This window comes from Staurois parvus, unplaced genomic scaffold (genome assembly GCF_062004578.1).
Source record: "Staurois parvus isolate SC_StPar_1 unplaced genomic scaffold, SC_StPar_1.0 ptg000009l, whole genome shotgun sequence".
Lineage (NCBI taxonomy): Eukaryota > Metazoa > Chordata > Amphibia > Anura > Ranidae > Staurois > Staurois parvus.
The window spans coordinates 3,235,001-3,256,198 of NW_028317805.1; the positions used below are offsets into that span (position 1 = coordinate 3,235,001).

At 41.3% G+C, this 21,198-nt stretch overlaps 1 protein-coding gene across 1 annotated transcript in view; it reads left to right on the forward strand.

Moving 5' to 3' along the window:
* Positions 1-19,304, forward strand: part of PWWP2B (PWWP domain containing 2B) — a 52,326-nt gene extending 33,022 nt beyond the window's left edge. Inside the window, exon 3 of the mRNA XM_089669181.1 lies at positions 18,613-19,304. The gene's annotated coding sequence lies outside the window, so the exon portion shown is untranslated. The remainder of the gene's footprint in view (positions 1-18,612) is intronic.
* Positions 19,305-21,198: the final 1,894 nt, after the last annotated feature.

A 21,198-nucleotide genomic window follows, 5' to 3' on the forward strand; every position in this document is an offset into this window, starting at 1 on the left:
AAGTAATAATGGTGCTTTTCAGCAATCAGCAGTTTGGAGAAATGGTTGTAAGGCAGTAATCACACTTGTCTCTGGATTTCTGGTGTGTGTCATCAACAGCTGTTTGCCTAGCTACAGCTCTAATGAGGAACAGCTGAAGCAGTAGAGATAACTTGATGCAGAAGCCATTCTTCTGACTGTTCTTGTCACTCATACAAATGCAAAGGTGTCCTTGGAGACGTAGAGGTGACTGGAGCAAGAAGAGCCTGAATTACAGGTGTTGAGTATGTCTTGTGAACATTTAGTTGCACATTTATAATGGCACATGGTATGTTCAGCAGTGGAGGCTACGCCTTTTCATATGCACACTGTTCTGAAATCTACTCCAGTGACCAAGTGCTATTGCACAGTTGTCAAACACAAGGCCCATGGGCAAAATCCGGCCCTCCAGGTCAATTCATGTGGCCCTTGCACCTCTCTTGCAGGTACCCCCTTGTCTCTGCCCCCACCTTGTCTCAGCAGTTGGCAGCAGAGAGGAGAACTCCTCTGCCAAATCCTGCACCTCTCATTTCAGCTGCATCTCTGCCTCCCCTGGTCTCAGCATTCAGTAGACTCTGGTAATTGACTCCACTCTTCCTCAGGTCCTCCTACAAATCCTGCAATTTCTGCTTTCCAGCTCTGTCCCCAAATGGGGTTCACAGTGATGTTAGGGAAGGTGTGGGATTCTTGACATCTGATGTAATGGGGGCGGTTGGGTGCTCTGGACATCTAGTCTTACAGATACAACCGGCCCTTTGAGGGCAACCATACTGCTGATACGGCCCGTGAGGAAATGGAGTTTGACACCCCTGATCTATTGATGCTCAGCTTTTCTTTATGTAAGGAACATAGGTGTGCTGCATCACTTTTTTCTCTTTCTTTGAAGCATCCTAATCCCAGTGCACCAGCTCCTGGCTCCTCCAGACTTATCAGTTAGTGCAATGGGACACAACATTGACTGAATGAAAATCTCTTCTCTTCTTTTTGGTGAAAATGAGATACCATTCAAGAGCAGTTTGGAATCACTGGTGTTTCACATCAGTTAAATGGTCACATAAGCAGTGAAAGCATTTGAAAACAAACCCAAACATTCATCTCTGTATCTATGAGCATTGTGGATATAGCAAAAGACTTAACTCTTGTCATCTTTACTAGATGTTACACCCATATGTAGCATGGCCATAGTCTACAGCTTTCTACCCACAAAACACTCCAAATCCAGAATTCTTGACATTTCATTGCCACAGCACATGGTTTGGCTCTTGAAGACCACTTCCTTTCCTCAGGAACCCCTCTTTGTACCCTGGTTTCAAGAAACCCGCACAATTCAGACGCTGGATCAGTTCCAAGCTCATTTGTTTCCACTATAAAACTACTGAATAGGAAAATCAGCTAAGAGGTGAGTTAGGACTTGATTTAACCCCTTGCCTTGTCATTACCTGCTGCTGCAGTTGAACAGTCGATTGACTTCTGTTTAGCCACCTTACCAAATAAAAGCTGCCTAATCAGAGGCTACAACCCTGATCTGTGTATCTGCCGATTTTAAAAATGGTTGTCATGATCGTTCCAGTTTATGGAAACCATGGCTTGGGGAGCAACATAAAAGTGTAATCTGACAGGTCATGGTGAGGTGGGCTAAAAGGAACAGCTACCCCCAGAGAAAGAGAAATAATTGAGTATCAGCAGTAGTACTAAGGTCATCCCTCTGCTCCCTCACCTCCACCAATATATTATTATTTTTTTTTTTTTACTGCATACTTTTTTGCCTGGAACTAAAATATCAAAATGTTTTGCAACTGCTTAACTCCTTCCCTCCAGTCGCACGTATGAATGAGACCTCTCGGTGGGTGGGCCTTCACGCAGAGAGGCCACATATATGCGTACCCCAAAAAAACTGTGCCTAGAGCTTGCACCGTGCGCCCTCCTATCAGTTATGGCAGCTGGCTGAAAGCTCCCAATCTCTACTTGCGTTCAGGATCTTTCCTATCATGTGACCGCTAATCACGGTGGTCACATGATCACAAACTCTGCCTCCTGGGCCAGATAGCGCTGACGCCAAGGACTTTTGTTGCATGTTACACCCATATTCGGGGTGTAACATGTTACAATCAGACCGGTCCCTGCTCACCGCTTTGACGGGGGAATCTACTCCTCCCACCACTAGCTGTCAAATTCTTTTTTAAAACACGGCAACGCCCGCCCAGTCACGTTACTCATTTTCAGTCCTTTGTGAATGAGAGACTACAAGTCTTAGTGGCTGTACGTTTGTAGACCTCAAACTACCACAGCGCTGTGGAGCACAAAGGTAGTTCATTCATTCTTCCTGTCAGTATATCTGCTTGCTTGCAGATATACTGATAGATTATTATTATACAGGATTTATATAGCGCCAACAGTTTGCTCAGAGCTTTACAATATAACGGGAGACAATACAGCAACAATACAGTTCAATACAAGAGGGCTAGGAGGGCCCTGCTCCTTGGAGCTTACAATCTAAGATCTGCAGGAGACCTGCATTGCACCAGCAATCTGCTCATCGCTGGTGCAATGCTTTGCAGGCTCCGGTAGACAAAAATAATAAATGCACATTTTTTTACCTGGAAAAAATGTGTATTATTTTTTACTAAAAGGTGAGCTTATCCTTTAAAAATGTAATACTACTATCATATAAACTCTTTTCATCCATGTATAATTTTTCAGGAAATTATCTATTACAGCAATAAAACCTGACCTTGCAACCCTGGTTGAGTAGAAGGAACAAGTAAATGCTTTTTCTTGGAATAATGTCTGAAGAATCAATTCCACAAAGCCCAAAAACTCCAATAATATTTGTTCCTGTATTTTGCCAAAGGCGTACAGTGTTTGTTAGTTTGTTTTACTTGTATTTTGAAGGTGTTATCTGCTCTCTTTTAATCTGTGTGCTTTGTAAATAATGATTCCTTATGCGTTGGCATACGATGAGTCAAAGTATCAGGATATCCTCTTTCTATTGTACTTATCAGTGGCACAAATTACTGGATGTGTCATGTATCATAATTTCCCTCTGTTTTCCTTGAAAAATATTTATTGTAGTTCTCGTAAACCTTGGCCAATTCTTCAACATCTAGGTGCTTGTGTGTTTAGGAGACAGCAAGATATATTCTATAGATATTTCCTCTGTACAGTGGACAAGGTTGTGTCCACATCTCAGGTACTGCATGCCAGATTTTAAGTGCCTCCCTATGAAAGGATCAGCCAAGCGTTATCAATATTTAGCCCAGGTTTACACTGATGCTATGCAGAGCAATACAAAGCAGTATGTTCGAGCTGACAGGGGATCGATCTGTTTACACACAACTTCTCCCCTGTCAGCTCCACCGACTATCACCGAGTCCCGGCCGAGAATCAGCAGCTGGGACCTGGTGATTGATATGCTGAGGAGCCAATAGTGGGTAGGGAGCACATGCCCCCTACCTAGAAAAGCAAATCACTTTTGTGTGTATATATAAGTGATTTTGCCCATCCCTGCTGCCCTGTATCAGTACTTCTGCTATAGAGCGGTCGGGAAGCCGTTCCAGTCATTCCACAAAGCTAGATTCACTCCCTGGTTTTCTCTCACCTTGAATATTGTAACTCTCTTCTCATTTGCCTACCTTTTGCATAGGTTTGCTCCATTCAGTCCAGCTTGAAGGCTGCTGCCAAACACATCCACCTTACAGTTGTTCAGAGTCCTCTACCCTGCTCTGCCAGTCTGTCCAGTGGTTCTGATCACCCAATAAATAAAATACAGACAACCTCCTACGAAGCCATCCACAGCTCTGCCTCCATCTACATACCCAACCTCCTCTCAAAAACCAACCAAATTGTTCTTTGTTTCTCTCAAGACCTCCTGCTCTCTAGCTCCCTTGTCAGCTTCTCCCTTGGTCATCTCTAGGAACTTTTCCAGAGCTTCTCCCATCCTCTGGAACGCCTTTCCCCAATTTGTCTATCTCTTACTCTATGCGCCTTGAAGAGATACCTGAAAACCCATCTCCTCAGGGAGGCCTAAACAGTACTTTTACTTTATCAGCTCATCCCTAACCGTAATGACGTGTATATATATATGTGTGTGTGTTTTTGCATTTCCGGGTAGGGGGTGCGTGTCGCCATTTGTGGCCGTGGCTGTCAATCACCGAGTTCCGGCCAGTGATTACTCGCTGGTGATTGCCGAGGTTCTCCAACGGGGGAGAGAACTGTTAGTAAACAAAACAGTTCTCCTTGTCGGCTCCAGCACACTTCTTTGCATGGCTATGCACAGCACAGCCATGCAAAGCAGTGTGCTGACAGCGAAGCACACAAACAGAACATTGTGTAAAATGACACACAGCACACAGTCAACCCTTTCTTCATCCCACATGTTAACCCCTTCCTGCCCAGTGCCATTAGTACAGTGTCAGTGCTTTTTTTTTTTTTTTTTTTTTTTTTAAGCACTGATCACTGTATTGGTGTCACTGGGGATGTCAGTGACACCAAGTCAGTTCCCCCCAGTGTCAGAATGTTTGCCGCAGGTCCGCTATAAGTTGCTAATCGCCGTCATTACTAGTTAAAAAAAAAAAAAAAAAAATGCCCAGTATATTTACTGCCATTTGTAGATGCTATAACTTTCACGTATATCACAAAACATGTAGCAGAATACATTTTGTCCTACATTTTATGACGAAATTTGATTTTTAAAATTTTTTTTACTGAACATGTTTAATAGCAAAAAGTAAAAAATATAGTTTTCAAAATCGTCGGTCCTTTTTTTTTTTTTTTTTTTTTTTAGCACAAAAAAATAATAAAAACCATAGAGGCAATCAAATACCACCAAAAGAAATCTCTATTCGTGGGGGCAAAAGGACGTACATTTCATTTGGGTGCAGCGTTGCATGACTGCGCAGTTTTCCGTTAAAGTAACACAGCGTCGTAACACACAAAATGGCCTGGACAGGAAGGGGGGTAAATCCTCTGGAGGGCAAGTGGTTAATGTAACTTGCAGACATTGATAAATATTTACCTGCTCTCTGCTGAAGCGCAGCTAATATGCTGTTCATTGTCGGACGGCGTCTCATTGCTCACCCCCTGCTGCTTCATGCGTGATACATTTTCTTATTCAAGCCTTGATCAGCTATAAATAACTGGAAGAAAAGCTGCACAAGAGAACAAATATTTAAATGGTTGTAGTCAGAGATGTGGAGGTGAAGTTTGTATTTACAGAAATGGTTGAAGCATTTGTAAATTTGTGTCGGGGTTAGGCTATGCGTCTCGATTAGATATGGATATTGCTCAGTAGAGTGCCTGTAGTGCAGAGAAGATTGGCAAGTGTCAGATTACTTTATAGCTTCACATGTAATTTCCTGCATGGCTTATAAAGTACATTGCTTTCTACTGTCTTTTTCAGCCATATCATCTTGCTGAGCTATTAAGATTCATTGCTTGGGATCATGACAAAGCTTTTCTGCATGACCCTGTTCTAGAAATGCTATCCGGAGACTATGCATTCTTTCCCAAGGCAGCAAATATTCTGCACCTGCTGATATAAAGATATAGAGCATATTTGGGGGCAACTGGCAGATATGTATTGGCCTAAGGTTGTAAAGACCTTCACTCAAATATGAAAGTTTGCACCAATCTGATCAACCCCGCTTTCCACGCCCTTTAAAAAAAAAATAGCCATTTTTTTTTTTTTTATTATTTTTTATTTTTTTAGAACTATAATATACAAACATGGAATTTATTTTAGAAACAATACTGGTTATAAAGTTCATACATTTATCAGTCCTTCATAATTGCATGTTCTTAAAGCTGATCTCCACATTTTAATGTCTTTTTTTTTTTTTTTTTTAAATAGTTTGTTTGGGCCAAGGTGTCCCAAATTTACTATTTACTGCACTTATGCAGGCCATAGACGGGTCGAAAATCGCACGTTTTTTTTGAACGATAAACAAAAAATCGGTCATTTGTTAAACCGACGTTACCACCAACAATTACAAAAATCGGCTGACCAAGTCATAAAGTTCACCGCATATAACAGCCAAAACTTCTGTTCCTTCCAGGTCACGCCGATGTTCTTAAAGCTGATCTCCACATTTTAATGTCCTTTTTTTTTTTTTTTTAAATAGTTTGTTTGGGCCAAGGTGTCCCAAATTTACTATTTACTGCACTTATGCAGGCCATAGACGGGTCGAAAATCGCACGTTTTTTTTGAACGATAAACAAAAAATCAATCATTTGTTAAACCGACGTTACCACCAACAATTACAAAAATCGGCTGACCAAGTCATAAAGTTCACCGCATATAACAGCCAAAACTTCTGTTCCTTCCAGGTCACGCCGATGTTCTTAAAGCTGATCTCCACATTTTAATGTCCTTTTTTTTTTTTTTTAAATAGTTTGTTTGGGCCAAGGTGTCCCAAATTTACTATTTACTGCACTTATGCAGGCCATAGACGGGTCGAAAATCGCACGTTTTTTTTGAACGATAAACAAAAAATCGGTCATTTGTTAAACCGACGTTACCACCAACAATTACAAAAATCGGCTGACCAAGTCATAAAGTTCACTGCATATAACAGCCAAAACTTCTGTTCCTTCCAGGTCACGGCTTATATTTTTTTTCGTTAAAACGATTGTACAATTTGGCCATCATTGCCGCGAAAATCGGTCGTTTTCCACAAATTTTCCAACATGACTGATAATCCAAAAGTGCAAAAAACCCAAAAAGCGACCAACCAATTAACCCATTAACAGTGCAAAAATCGGCCGATTTAATCTTTCGGATGAAAAATCAGCTGATTTTCTAACCACCTATGGCCGGCATAAGGGCTCGTTCACAAATAACTAATTTATAACTCTTGCCAAACGCCTCTGTAGCATTTGGCAGGCATTAGGCAAGCGTTTTTAATGCTCCCCAAATGCCCTATGAGCGTTTTTAAGGCATTTGATAGGCGTTTGCCAAAAGTTAAAACTGCACCACAAACGCCTACAATGGAGTTTAATGGTATTAAAGCTCCGCAAACGCCTGCCAGGCATTTGAGGAGCCTCACCATAGACTTGAATGGGAGGCTTCAACTCCTCCTGACTCCACATGAAGCGTCGGTTTTGCCGCGACGCTAACGCTTCAGTGTGGACAGCACTGTTCCATGTGTAGATTTTTCATATGCATTTGAGGAGCATTAAAAACACTTCCCAAACAATTAACACCTTCTAACAAAGCTAGTGTGAACTTAGCCTAACAGGTGCGCTTGCTGGGTGCGCTGTATTACCTGTATGATTGGCAGAGGTGGGTGGAAGACGTCATGATTTCCAACTCAGAGGAAGCTTTGTATTTATGGGCAGCACAGTGGCTAAATAGTTAGCACTTCCGCCTGCCAGTACTAGGGTCGTTGGTTCAAATCCCAACCATGGCACCACCTGCCTGGAGTTTGCATGTTCTCCCTGTGCCTGTGTGGGTTTTCTCCGGGAACTCGGGTTTCCTCCCAAGACATGCTGGTAGGTGAATTGGATCCTGTCTAAATTGTCCCTAGTATGTGTATGTATGAATGTGAGTTAGGGACCTTAGATTGTATGCCTGATGTGAATGTACAATATATATGTAAAGTGCTGATTGACTTGATGGTGCTATATAAGTACCTGTAATAATAGTAATCATAGAATACAAAGCTTCCCACGAATGGCTGATCACTGCTTAGCCACTCCTGTTTTATTCTGAGTAGGAGCTGGGAATTGTCAGTCCAGCTGCCAGAACACAGCACTGTACGTAGCTCAGGCTACATACAGCATATATATATATATATATATATATATATATATATATAAATAATATGCCCAGCAAGCACACCTGTTAGTGCAGTTTATAGTTGGTTTTGCCCAGCTTGGTCAAAGCAAACTATTTAAAGGGACTTTAAAGCAGGACATAATATGGATCAAAATTTGGCTGGCTCAGCGGGGACCGAACGGATTTTGATCCATGTATGGGCTCACTGGTTGCACAAAAGTCAATCCATTTAGTTTTTCCCAAGTGATTAGTGCCGCTGGCTTTAGCCAGCAACACTAATTGTTGTGTTTTGCCGACAGGGAAGGCTCCCCGATGTCAGGATACAATAGCTCAGCGGGAATGATTCTCCCATCAACACTGACTGTTTAAGGCTAGGTTCACACTGCTGTGATACGATCTGACATTCAGTACATCTATGTAGTGCATCTAGGATGAAAGTTTGATGAGGTTTGTATATTCTATGGGACCAAAAGTGCAATGGAATCACACCAGATTCCTCCGGGTACTCCGGTTTCCTCCTACACTCCAAAGACATGCTGGTGGGTTATTTGGCTCCTATCTGAATTGGCCCTAGTATGTGTATGTATGAATGTAAGTTAGGGACTTTAGATTGTACGCCCCTTGAGGGTTAGGGACTGATGTGAATGTACAATATATATGTAAAGCGCTGCATAAATTGACGGCGCTATATAAGTACCTGAAATAAATTAGTACAGGCAGCTTTTTCAAAATCACCCTGTGCTGAGGTGCATTGATTACGAACATCATTGAAAACAATGTGACTTCCTTGTCGTGATTCTGTGCAACTCAAATTGCATCTGAAATTGCACTATAGTGAACCAGGCCTAAACGTGGATTTTTTATTTTTTATATATATATATATATATATATATATATATATATATATATATAATAAAACCTTGTGCTTGGTTATTTATAAATACTGACTGACTACTGCAACTTAAAAATCCTGAATAATGGACCTCCTAAAATTCTAATTAGAAAAATAGTGCGCTGTCTCGTGAAAAAATATTTACAAATAAATATCCATAATTGAAAAGATACAAATCCATAGACATAATTAATTAATAAAAATATTCAGTAATGCAATCCCAGGGGACACCTAATTTGAAGCTAAAGTTTGACATCATTACGCACGAGCGTATTTTATTAAAGAGGGTTTTTTTTTTTGTTTTGTTTTTTTTACAGTACTGCATTATGAGGCTTCTTCTTTTTTGTGCTTTACACATATGTTTGCTGGAGAGTTGTTTGGAGTAAAGGCTAAGGCGCACTTTGATGCTGTGGAGACACCACTGCTGTATCTTACGGACGGGGTCACAGAGACATTCGATGGTCTGATCATGAGAGTGTTGGCCATCCGTTTGGAGTTAAAATAAAGCGCATGTGATCTCTGTAATTTGTGATCATTCCTGTCTGTTAAGAGGCCCCAATGTTTGAGAACACATACTGGCACAACAATGAAAACAACTAAAGTTATTGTTGCATCCCTTTATCCCTCTTGCATGTTATTTACTATAATTTTATACAAAAATTTTCAAAAGATCTGCAATACACCCATGTATGCAAATATGGGAACAAAGAGTTAATCTTGACTAACAAGGTATGTATCATTTACAATGAAATTTCAAGGTAAAGCCAGCTGCTTCTTAAAAAATCTAAGTCGTAGACTTCTGCCCTGGGAGCTTGCGCTCCAACCTCTCAGGGTGGATCAGCCTTTTATTTATTTACCTCTTTTAAAAAATATTATTGGTGCACCAAATATGTGCTTTTAAAATCCCAGGAGACATTACTATCCTTCAGTCCGGCTCTCTGGGATAGGTGATGTCCCCATCTTAGGAGGCCCCGGTATCCTCTAGCCATAGAACATTATATAACCAGACATGGAACCATGTATGTGCAAGATCTGGTGTCATGCATTGGGATCTGGCTGAAGAAGCAGGAGGAGATGGCCAGATCCCGTGATGTAAAAAGAAAGATGGCAGCATGGGATAGGTGGTGTAATAGGATATCGGGGAAAGAGAAGACCACGCTGGATCCACTGGGCTTCTTACAGCACAAGATCCACGACAAATGTATGGAGGGAGGAGAATGTATATTTCAATGGGACGTTCTCTGCAAACTTCCCCTCCAAATAAGTATTCATTCTTTTTGGCTATATATCAGTGATCCAAGCACAAAATTATATCTAGTCTTGTTCCTACACTAAATATTTCTATTTTTAAAGCCTTGCTTCATTGTAATTGATCAGTGTTTTTTTTTAAGATGTAATCACAATATGGGTATGTCAGGAATATACCTCCTAATTCTTCAGAAGCAACATGTTGGTATATGAATATTTCACACATCCAGTAAGTCCTGGAGATCCTGTTAATTTTGGACATTTTGTGTATTTTACTACTTTATTTAGTACAGATATTTATATTGCAGTTTTACACAGTGCTTTATATTTTTTGGACATTCATATCAGTCCCTACAGCTAATGCATACTAGGGACAATTTTAAATAGAAGCTAATAAACTCAGGAGCATGTGTATATGTTTATTTTATATATTTTTTGTTTTCTTACACTCAGAAGATGAAACCGCCCCAAGGATTGATGGCTGTTTAAAGTAGTAGTAAACCCTTCAGCATTTTTTAGTTTAACACATTGAGTGCAATAAAATAAACATTACCAAGTATACAGTGTGTTCAATTTGTTATCCTAGCAAATAGTAACAGACCATGTTGATTAATGGAATATCTGATTTGGTTTAAAGGATCAGGAAGGGATTTTTTCCCCCCTCCTTCTTTTTTTTTTTTTCTTTTTTTCAAAGTTAAATCCTACTCCTTTTGGGGTTGCTTTCCTGTGGACCAACTGTGGGTATAGGGTTCTCTTAATGGAGATTTTCAATTTATACACTTTTTCTGTTGGTTTGACTAGTGCCTTATTTTTCAGCCTGACTTAAGTTGGCCATATACTATGGGAATGTTGGCTGATTTCTGATGAGCCAGCTGAAATTCGCTGCTTGGGTGGCCCTGTGTCCAACCTCCTGTCTGAATTCCATTAATTGAAAAATAGAAGGAGCAGAATAGAAAAATGTTGGCCAAACAGCAATTGAATCTAATCAGATGCAGTTACTGCTCAGTTATTCTAACAGCCAGCACCAGGCTTGGCTCACAGGATAAAGATAAAAATGTAAAAGAATACCTGGACAGCTCTTGCATCTGATAGGATGCAGCCGTTGTTCAACTGACAATTTCCGCGTGGCTTCTTCTGTTTTTCAGTCAAAGAATGGAGGATTTGAGGGGGTCAGCAGAGCCACCCACATTGATCACTTTGGCTGGCCCATTGGGAACTGGTCAAAATTCACACAGCATATGACCAGCTTTAGGCGATAAATCAAAATTCTTTCCAGTCATTATTGATTAGGTACACAAACAGTCGTTCTGCTGTATTCTGGGATATGTCTACTATCGACTTAACTTTTGACCTTGTTTGTTCATTAACTCAGTGAATATGTATTTTTATTCTGCCTCCTTTATACCAGAAATACTGTTCAATACATGGTTAAGTCAGAGGCACATTAGAGCTAACAGTCATTTGCTTTAGAAAGGGGGAGTGCCTCTTGCTGATTAGGTTGTCTAATTATGTTCCTTCTTAATATTGATTGCGTCCTTGCTGGTCCCAAGTGGTTTTGTAGCTCTGTCATCAATCATTTGTGTTGTTGCTTAGAAATGATGCATGGACTTTTTTTTTCTTCTAGTTAATCTGCCAATTCATTTAAAGGGATATTCACAATGTCTAATGCACAGTTTGGTGTGCTTTTGGTCGCTCTAGTTTTGTTGCTTTTGTAGGTTATTCAGAATTTCATACAGTGGACAGTAGTGAATTATCTTCATTGGATTGGTAGATTTCACGCCTAAAGAGCCATGAAACCCAAGAACAAAAATATAAATCATATTACTGCTTAAATGTCCTTACGTGTGGTGCTACATGAATTTTTGTTTCACAGGCCAAGAACATTTTTTATCAAGTATGGAAAATACTTGGCAGGAATGCAATTCCCTTGTCAATGTGTAAGCTGCTATTCCCATTATTCCCATGTAATAGAGATTAACAAAGACAGACATGTTTGACGTATAGCTTGGGTGGCAACCATGGCTTCCTCTATAGATACAGTGGAGGAGCGAGTTTAGACACAGTTGTGTTTATTTGCAGGATTACCAGGATAAAGTAAAGAGTTAAAAAAAAAGTAACTAATGCAGGCGCTTTATCTAAAGACTAGTAACGTTCAATATATTGCAATTTTTTGTTTTTGCGTTTAGATATGCTTTAAATCTTGGAAGGTGTAAAGGCCCCTAGACATTAGATTGTTGTGTGAGCATAATCCATTCACCCTTAGACATCTGTCTATGCCGGCTGAAGAGTTCTGAAATGTGATAATTGATTGAACACAACTATTCAAGTTTTTTTTTTTTTTTTTTTTTTTGGTCAATACAATTGAAACACATGCATATATAAACTTTTAAAACCCATTTTATATTGAATAAGTAATGCTGAATTATTAGTTTTATGTTCTTCAATATACAGCACAGCACATAACCTCAAGGGGTAGGCAAACAGAACCAATATACTCAAGATATAACAGAGCAATAAGGTAAGGGTAACCCAACAAGTCTGTCTATCTGTGGACAAGGTAGAGGCCCTAGCCAGCTGTGCTTTCTCCTTGCCAGCAGAAGTGGGGGGGGGGGGGGGGATAAAGATTTGGGGGGGGTGTTAGGACAGAAGAAGCAAGAAAAACGGGGGGGGGGGGGTGTTGGGACAAAAGAAACAAGAAAAATGGACAGGGGTGAAGGGAAAGGAGTGCAGCCAGGACAAGGAGATGAGGCACAGATAGGGGCAAGTTGGGGAAGGGACAGTGGAGTGGGAAGGGGGAGGTAAAAATTCCCACAGGATTCAAGGCATGGCATAGTGTGTTCCTGAGGGCTCATTTGGACCGAGAGCAAGTCATAGTCCAAGTTCAGGCCATGATAAGATATCCACAGGCCCCATACTTTCAAAAGTATCAGATATCGTATGTACTCTCCAGCGCCTCAGGATATGCACAGCCAAAATGGAAGCCAAGGGTACCAGGACAGCGACAACCAAAGGAAATGCTTCAGGGGTGCAGCCCTCCTCAGACGGGGAAATCAGCCACTGGATAGAGAGAAAACAGGTGGCGCACACACCTTGTGCATTATCCAAGGTTTGTTGTAGGAGTGAAAGAATAATAAAAACATACAAACGAAGCATGTATCTAAAAAGCATAGAAAAATGACAATGGCCACAACGGCAGGCAAGGTGTTCTCACTGTCAGTGCGGTCAAATGGCTGACGCGTTTCGGGGACGAATCCCTTTCCTCAGAGCTGATGACCAACCTCTGATGCTGATGTATGATGAATGGAAAGTAAGAGCCTTGCTGTTGATGTTTTTATTATTCTTTCACTCCTACAATAAACCTTGGATAACGCACTAGGTGTGTGCGCCACCTGTTTTCTCTCTTTCAAAAGTATCAGAATAGGTTTTTGTACAAAAGCCTCCTATGGGTTACAAGCCAAAGAGATGGCAAGAACTGCCCTAATCATAGCATACATTTTTACCCAAAAGCAGATCAATTTAGGGCCGATCCACCAGATGTGGAGTAGAGTGCCTTGTTCTCTAAAACCACTAAAACACATCGAAGATGCACTGAGGATGAACCGAGATAAGTGGTTGGGGGTCATATACCATCGCAAAAGCAATTTAAGCTTCTTTTCTTGGGCTAAAGTATTTAAGGAACACTTGGAGGTGGCAATCCAAATGTTGTTCCATGCTGCCTGGTCCAAAGTTTTGCCCAGGTCAGCTTCCCATTTTGCCATATAAGGAGGTTTACCTGAACTTCACAAGGAAGCCATAAAGGTTGGAGACCAGACCTTTTAAATGTGGGTCTTCATGACAATTATTTTCAAATGCAGATTTTTGGGTGGGTCAATTCGATATTGGAGGAGGCTATGAATGTAGTGTGCAATTTGGAGGGATCGGAAGGCCTCTGAGGTCAGTAATGGTGAATTATTTGTTGTGCATGGTGTTGGTGGTGCCTGAAAGCTATTCAGTTTTTTCCAACGTGTGTTGAAGCTATGCTTGTACATAAGCGAAATGCGTTGCCGTCACAGAACGTCACGTGACATCACACAACAACGCCCGAAAACTATACCACAAGGTGTGAGTGTGGCGAGCAGACCATAGCCCTTGGCTTTACACTGCATTGGACTGGTAAATGAAGGGAATATTCAGAGGGTTCCAGAATGATCCTTACACTGATGCCTCAACACAAGCTGGATAAGTCAGAATATCTATTCTTGGATACAGTTAAACAGAAAATCCTGCTGCTTAATGGATGTTTAAATAATAGACTAAGGCTATTCTTCCACGTAAACCGGCAAGGAACTTTGGCACATACCTTTCTTATAAACCTGGTAGTAACAATTGGGTAAATCTTGGGTGTGTTAGGAACAAAACGCAGTTTCACTTGTATACAGTTCACTTTGTCTAAGCAGATGACTGCCACCACTTCATGCCTGTTATGCTTTTCACATATTAGTCATTTTTTTTTCCTGGCTAAACATTGTCATGTGAGAAAGTTGCATGTCTGTGTGATGTGTCATGATAGGGTGGTGGCGTCTTAACCGTGTACATTTGCAAAAACTTGGAGACAGATACAGCTTTATTACTCTCCTAAAAACAGGTGTTATGTGATGAATTGATTATAACCAACACATTAATATTTCACTTGATAAAATAGATTGTTGTGTGTACAGGCCCATTCATTAATCACTTGAAGAGGGACTTCAATACTCAACCCCCTCCTATCTCTCCCCCCCCCCCTCACCTCTGTAGCTGGGTATTATGCATAAATAGAAAACATACTTGCACTACCAACCATGTTCTCTAGGGATCTGCTGCTCCACTGCAACGCACCCGGCCATACTATCTTCATCAGTTGGGGCTGGCTTTCTCGTCCAGGTCCTTGTAGCAGGCCCATGCTTTACTATATACAGGTTGATGGCAGATATCAGGGAAAATATGGCCCCAGTGCAAAAGGGGAACTAAATCCCCCCTCCTCAATAAATTATACTCCCTTGGCATCAGAGACTCTGCTCTCTCCTGGCTCTCCTCCTATCTATCCCAACGCTCCTTCAGCGTCACCTATAACGATGCCACCTCCCCCTCTCTCCCCCTCTGTGTTGGGGTCCCCCAATCCTCTGTTCTCGGGCCCCTTCTCTTCTCCATCTACACCTCCTCTCCTGACCAACTGATACACTCCCATGGCTTCAACTACCACCTCTACGCCGATGACCCACCCCTCGCCTCACCCCTTCAGTCTCCGCCCGAATCACCTGCCTACTGAACGACATATCCGACTGGATGTCACTCCACTTCCTCAAAGTAAACCTTTCCAAAACCGAGCTTCTAATTTTCCCCCCAGCCTGCGCCCCCCCCCCCCCCATCACGACCAACAACGCCACCATCAGCCCCACCCTGCAAGCCGAAGTCCTAGGTGTCACTCTAGACTCAAATCTGTCCTTCCAACCCCATGTCCAATCGCTGGCAAACTCATGCAGGCTCCACCTCCGCAACATCTCCAAAATACGTACGTTCCTAACCCCAGACACTACTAAACAACTCGTTCACTCCCTTATTATCTCACGACTCGACTACTGCAACTCCCTCCTTACCGGTCTACCTCATCACAGACTATCCCCGCTTCAGTCTATCCTGAACTCAGCGGCCAGACTCATCCAACTTACCAACCGCTCCGCTTCTGCCACCCCCCTCTGTCATACCCTCCACTGGCTTCCAATTGCCTAATGCATTAAATTCAAACTACTAACATTGACGTACAAAGCCATTCATAACACTGCCCCAAACTACCTCAACGACCTGATACCGAAATACCACCCAACCTGTACTCTTCGCTCCTCCTCGCAAGACCACCTACTTTCTAGCTCCCTGGTCTCCTCCTCCCACGCCCGACTACAGGACTTCTCCAGGACTTCCCCCGTCCTCTGGAACTCACTACCCCAATCCATCAGACTGTCATCTACCCTCCTCACCTTAACGCGCACCCTGAAAACCCATCTCTTCAGGGAAGCCTGCCCCACCCTCACCTAACAGCCGATCTCCTCCACTCCATCCCCCACAGCCACTTCCTCCTGTACCACTATCCCCTCCCTCCTAGATTGTAAGCTCGAAAGAGCAGGGCCCTCGAACCCCTCGTGTATTGTTTTGTTACTGTACTGTCTCATGTACTGTCCCCCACTATATTGTACAGCACTGAGCAGACTTTTTGGCACTATATAAACACTGTATAATAATCATAAATCAAAGGGGTGCACAGAACAGGGTTTTCTGTTCGATAAGTGTAATCATAGACACTTTGCACTACCTGTTTCTTGGCAGAACTTTAGGCCCCTTTTCACATTTTGATCAGGTCCACTTGTCAGTTTTTAAGGCAGGCCTGATTGGAAGGACCATGTATCCATATGGGCAGGAGGCTACCTCCGCGTCTGATTAGGTCCACCATAAAAAAACAGAAGGGATCTGTCCTCTTCTGTTTAGGCCAGTGGTCTCCAAACTGTGGCCCGGTGTCAGGATGTAGCCCTTTTTACTTGATTTTATCTGGTCCTTGGGGCATTATTCCTCCCACTGACAGTGGGGCATAGTTCCTGACACTGACATCAACGATGCGGCACTATTCCTCCCACTGACACCAACGATTGGGGCATTGTTTACTCCCACTGACACCAGGATATTTTCTACTCCTACTGGTCATGATCTGGCCCCCCTAAATTTTGGAAGGACAATAAACTGTCCCTTTTTGTTCAGAAAGTTTGGAAACCCTTGGTTTAGACGGTTCGAGTCAGGGTAGTCGGGTGTAATTGGATGGTGGAGTCTGTTTACTCCTGGCTGCCCATAGAGCAGAGTAGGCTTTGTCCGTGTCTGCTCTGCAGAAACGGATTGGGACATCCGCCCACTCTGTTCTGATCAGCAGGGGATCTGAGAGGGGATCCCCTTCTGATCGTAATAAAATCTGCCCCATGGTAAAGGGCTCAAGTCTTAAATGTTGATGATTGTTGACAAATTCACGTCAATGCTATAAAAGTTATTGAAGAACACATAAAACCGTAGTCCTAAGGAGCATGGTTTGCAAATAATTTTTGCTCTGTTGTGGGTTTTTTGTTTTGTTTTTTCTTCATCTGACTCCATATGAAGCATTTTGGGTATATTTTCTTGGTCAACAGAGTTCACAAAATATCATCTAGCCCATGGAACTGTGCACCTTCCTCTGTGTGAAATGAACAGGTTTTTCTTGTTGCCTTATGGGGACTGTAAACAACGCAGAGCCTTATGTCTATTTGGACATTCCTTAATCAGCTGAAGACAAGTGTATACTTTTCATGGCAACAAAGTGTCCCACTGGGCCCAACTGTTCACACAAAGGCCTGGGCAGGAGTATCCTGAACTAAACAGGTCATGAGTATTTACGGATTGTATAATTTTGCTGACAATATTAGATTTCATTGGGAAAAAAAGCAGAATTGAATTTGCTGACAGGATTAGATTTCATTGGAAAAAAAAAGCAGAATTTAATTTTAACAAAAGTCTGTATCTTAGTTACTACTTAGTTACTCAATGAGCTGTGTAGAAAAACTGTTACAGAAGTTGTCCTCTGAATATACCTCCAACCCCTTCAGTGTAGCCTGCACTCAATTTTTTTTTTGTTTATCAGGAATCGTAGAATCAAGGCATTTTATTTATTTTACTTTGTGGCCCTGTCTGGTCCCATACAGCCTTTGCAAAAATAACATCCAGTCCTGCACCAAGTTCATAGGGGATCCATTCTTTTTTATGAATGGTCTATAGGGGGCCACCATGAGTAGGCACCATCCATAGGAATAAATAGGGCTGTAGACCTTCCACTTCCACTGGAATGGTCTCTAGGCGATTCTATTGGAAGGTGTCCCCTTTCCCTGCTTGCAACCTCTTGGGACACATAGGTCCATGGACCATTCATGCATGCATAGTGGGAAGCCAGATGTGAAGTCTCAAGGAGTCTAAGCTGGCTTCTCGCACTAGACGTGGCGGCTCCGGGGACCCAAACTCTGGGGAACTGCCAGCTTAGGTGATACACACTGGATCCATGGACAGGTAAATGTCCTTATTTTAAAAGTCAGGATCTATAGTATTTGCAAGTATTTTTAACAAGATTGAAGAACTGCTTTACGTCCACGTGAATGAGTCCCAAAAGTAAAGAACTTTTAGGGGTTTTCCACATACTACTGTATGTATACCAGATCCTCCTGGCAGAAAGTTCCTGCGCAAAAAAACACAAGTATGGTGAATATAATGTGCTTTTGTGGCACATGTATACACATATAAAAATTCTTCTAGCTCCCAGAATGCCAAATATTAAAATATATTCTACTACTCAAAGAGGAGGTGGGATTTAAGCGTGTCTATTCACACGTGAAATACTGACCAGTCATGCCAATTTTGTTAACTGATCTAAAATTGGCACAAGTTTACTGATATTTATGCATCTGTGTGTACGGGCTCATTGTAAGCAATAGACTGAATTCAGATCTGTTTTTAAAAAAAAATGATTAATCCTCAATGCCTAAAAACATGGCTTTTCTGGAGCCCCATGCACAGGAGACCTATGTTGTGTTAAAATGTCTGATATTGGTTTATTTTGCTTTGTCAAAAAATGCATTTTATTTATTTATTTCTTTTTCTTTAGATCAGAAGATCGGAACACAGCTGTTCTCCTAGAGTTTCACTATGCCTATAAACATCCTAACAAACTCCCAATGGAGATTCTTGCAGTGGCTGCACTTCTGACAGTGAGATGAGTTATCTGGTCATGTGTGAAGGATGGCAGTCACCTGGACCTCAACGAGGAGCCTGCTACAGAGCTGATATGCAAAATTCTCAAGGACATTGAACCACAAATAAACCTGCTCTGCATTTAATAATAGGGACATGAGAACCGCAAACAAACGCAAACTTAATTTATTAATTTTTTTTTTTAACTACAAAAAAATTCTTGCTGCTGCTTAGTTTACAGGTAATAGACTAAAAGCTATGAAACAACATAATGAAACAGGAGTATTTAATCAACGGCTAAAGACATCATAGAAAACTCACAATAAGTGTCTTCAAGTTATAATTCAACAGTTTCAAAATATCAGTTACCCAATATGGATCTTTCTGCACAAAATGTTCTTATTCTGAAATCTCTACCAAAGGAAACTGTAGTTTCAACTAGTATTTATTTAACAATGGTTTTAGGGATTTTTTTTTTTTTTTTTTGGTTTGTTTCTAAATCCTAATGTGAACTTTCATGTATTTACTAGAATACATGAACTTTTTTCAGACTCTGTATTGGTTGATTTTATCCCAAACTCAGTAAAAACCTATTTTATTTTTAAAGTTTTTTTTCTTTACTGTATTCTGGTGGCTTTTTCATTTCAGCTTGTCTACTTTATAAAAATGAATGGAAGGTACATAGCACTCAGGTTTCAGTATTTTAACCAGTTAGGGACCATCTACTGCAGATATACTGCAGCAGAGCGGCCCAGCTGCACCAGATCACATACATGATCCGGCTATTCTAGCACAAGCCAATCAGTGGGTCCCAGCCAATGATTTCTGGCCAAAACCGCTGAGCGAATGACAGCAACGATGTGCTGGTTTTTTTTTTCCCCTGAAAAGCAGGAAGTAAAAACCAACACATTGCTTAGTAAAAACAGTAAACACTTAATATTGTTAGGCACACTGTTAACCCTCCTCTGCTTTGCATAGCAGAGCCATACAAAGCAGTGTACTTACAGTGGAAAGCACACACCGCATACTGTGAAACAGCACACAGTTAACCCTTTGATTGCCCCACATGTTAACCCCTTTCTGCCCAGTGCCATTCATACAGTGTGTGTTTTTTATTAGCACTGATCACTGTAGTGGTGTCACTGGGGATGTCAGTGACACCAGGTCAGTTCTCCCCAGTGTCAAAATGCCTGGTGCAGTCCCGCTATAAGTTGCTGATCACCGCCATTACTAGTAAAAAAATAAAAACAAATTCCAGTATCTATACCGCCATTTGTGGATGCTATAACTTTCACGTAAACCAATTAATTTACAAGTATTGGTATTTTTTTTTTTTTTTGTAGCAAAGACATGTCGCAGCATACATTTTGACCTAAAGTTATAAAGAAATTTGATTATTTTTTTTTTTTTTTTACTGGACATGTTTAATAGCAAAAAAATCAAAAATATAGTTTTTTCTCAAAATTGTCAGTCTTTTTTTGTTTTATAGTGCAAACAAAAACCGCAGAGGTGATCAAATTAACACCAAAAGAAAGCTCTATTTGTGGGGAAAGAAGGATGTAAATTTGATTTGGGTGCAGCATTGCATGACCGTGCAATAGTCAGTTAAAATAACGTAGCGCCGTATCGCAATAAAATGGCCTGGTCGTGAAGTGGGGGTGGGAGTAAATCCTCGGGAAGATTTACCCCCCTTCATGACCAGGCCGTTTTTTGCGATATAGCACTGAGCTACTGTGACAATTGTACAGTCATGCAACACTGTACACAAATGAAATTTTATATAGAAGAGCCTTCTTTTGGTGGTATTTGATCTCCACTGGGTTTATTTTTGCACTATAAATGAAAACGACTGAACATTTTTTACTTTTTGCTATAAAACATATCCAATTAAAATTTCTTCATAAATTTAGGCCAAAATGTATTCTGCTACATGTCTTTGATTAAAAAAAAAAAAAAAATACCAGTAAGTGTATAGTAATTGGTTTGCATGAAAGTTATAGCGTCTACAAATGGCGGTTTATATACTGGAATTTGAATTTATTTTATGCTCGTAATGGCGACAATCAGTGACCTATAGTGGAAGTTTGATAGTACAACAGGTATTCTGAGACTGGGTAAGAACTGACTAACTGCCACTGACATCACTAGTGACATTAATACCGTGATTAGTGCTAATAAAAAGCACGGACACTGTACTAATGACACTGGGCAGGAAGGGGTTAACATCTGGGGCGATCAAAGTGTTAATGGTGTACTGTGTTGTGTTGTACAAGGAGGCTTGCTAGCTTTTATCTCCCTGTTTTGTAGAGAGATAAAAACCAGCACACAGGAAAGAGATCTGTGTTTACACTCACAGATCTCTCTCCTGTCAACTGCTCCACCAATCACCGAGTCCCGGCCATGAATCGCTGGCCGGGACCTGGTGATTGACACCTACGGGAGACAATGACAGCGCAGGTAGGACGGCGTGCGCATGCTCCCCCTTTCCAGAAATGCAGTA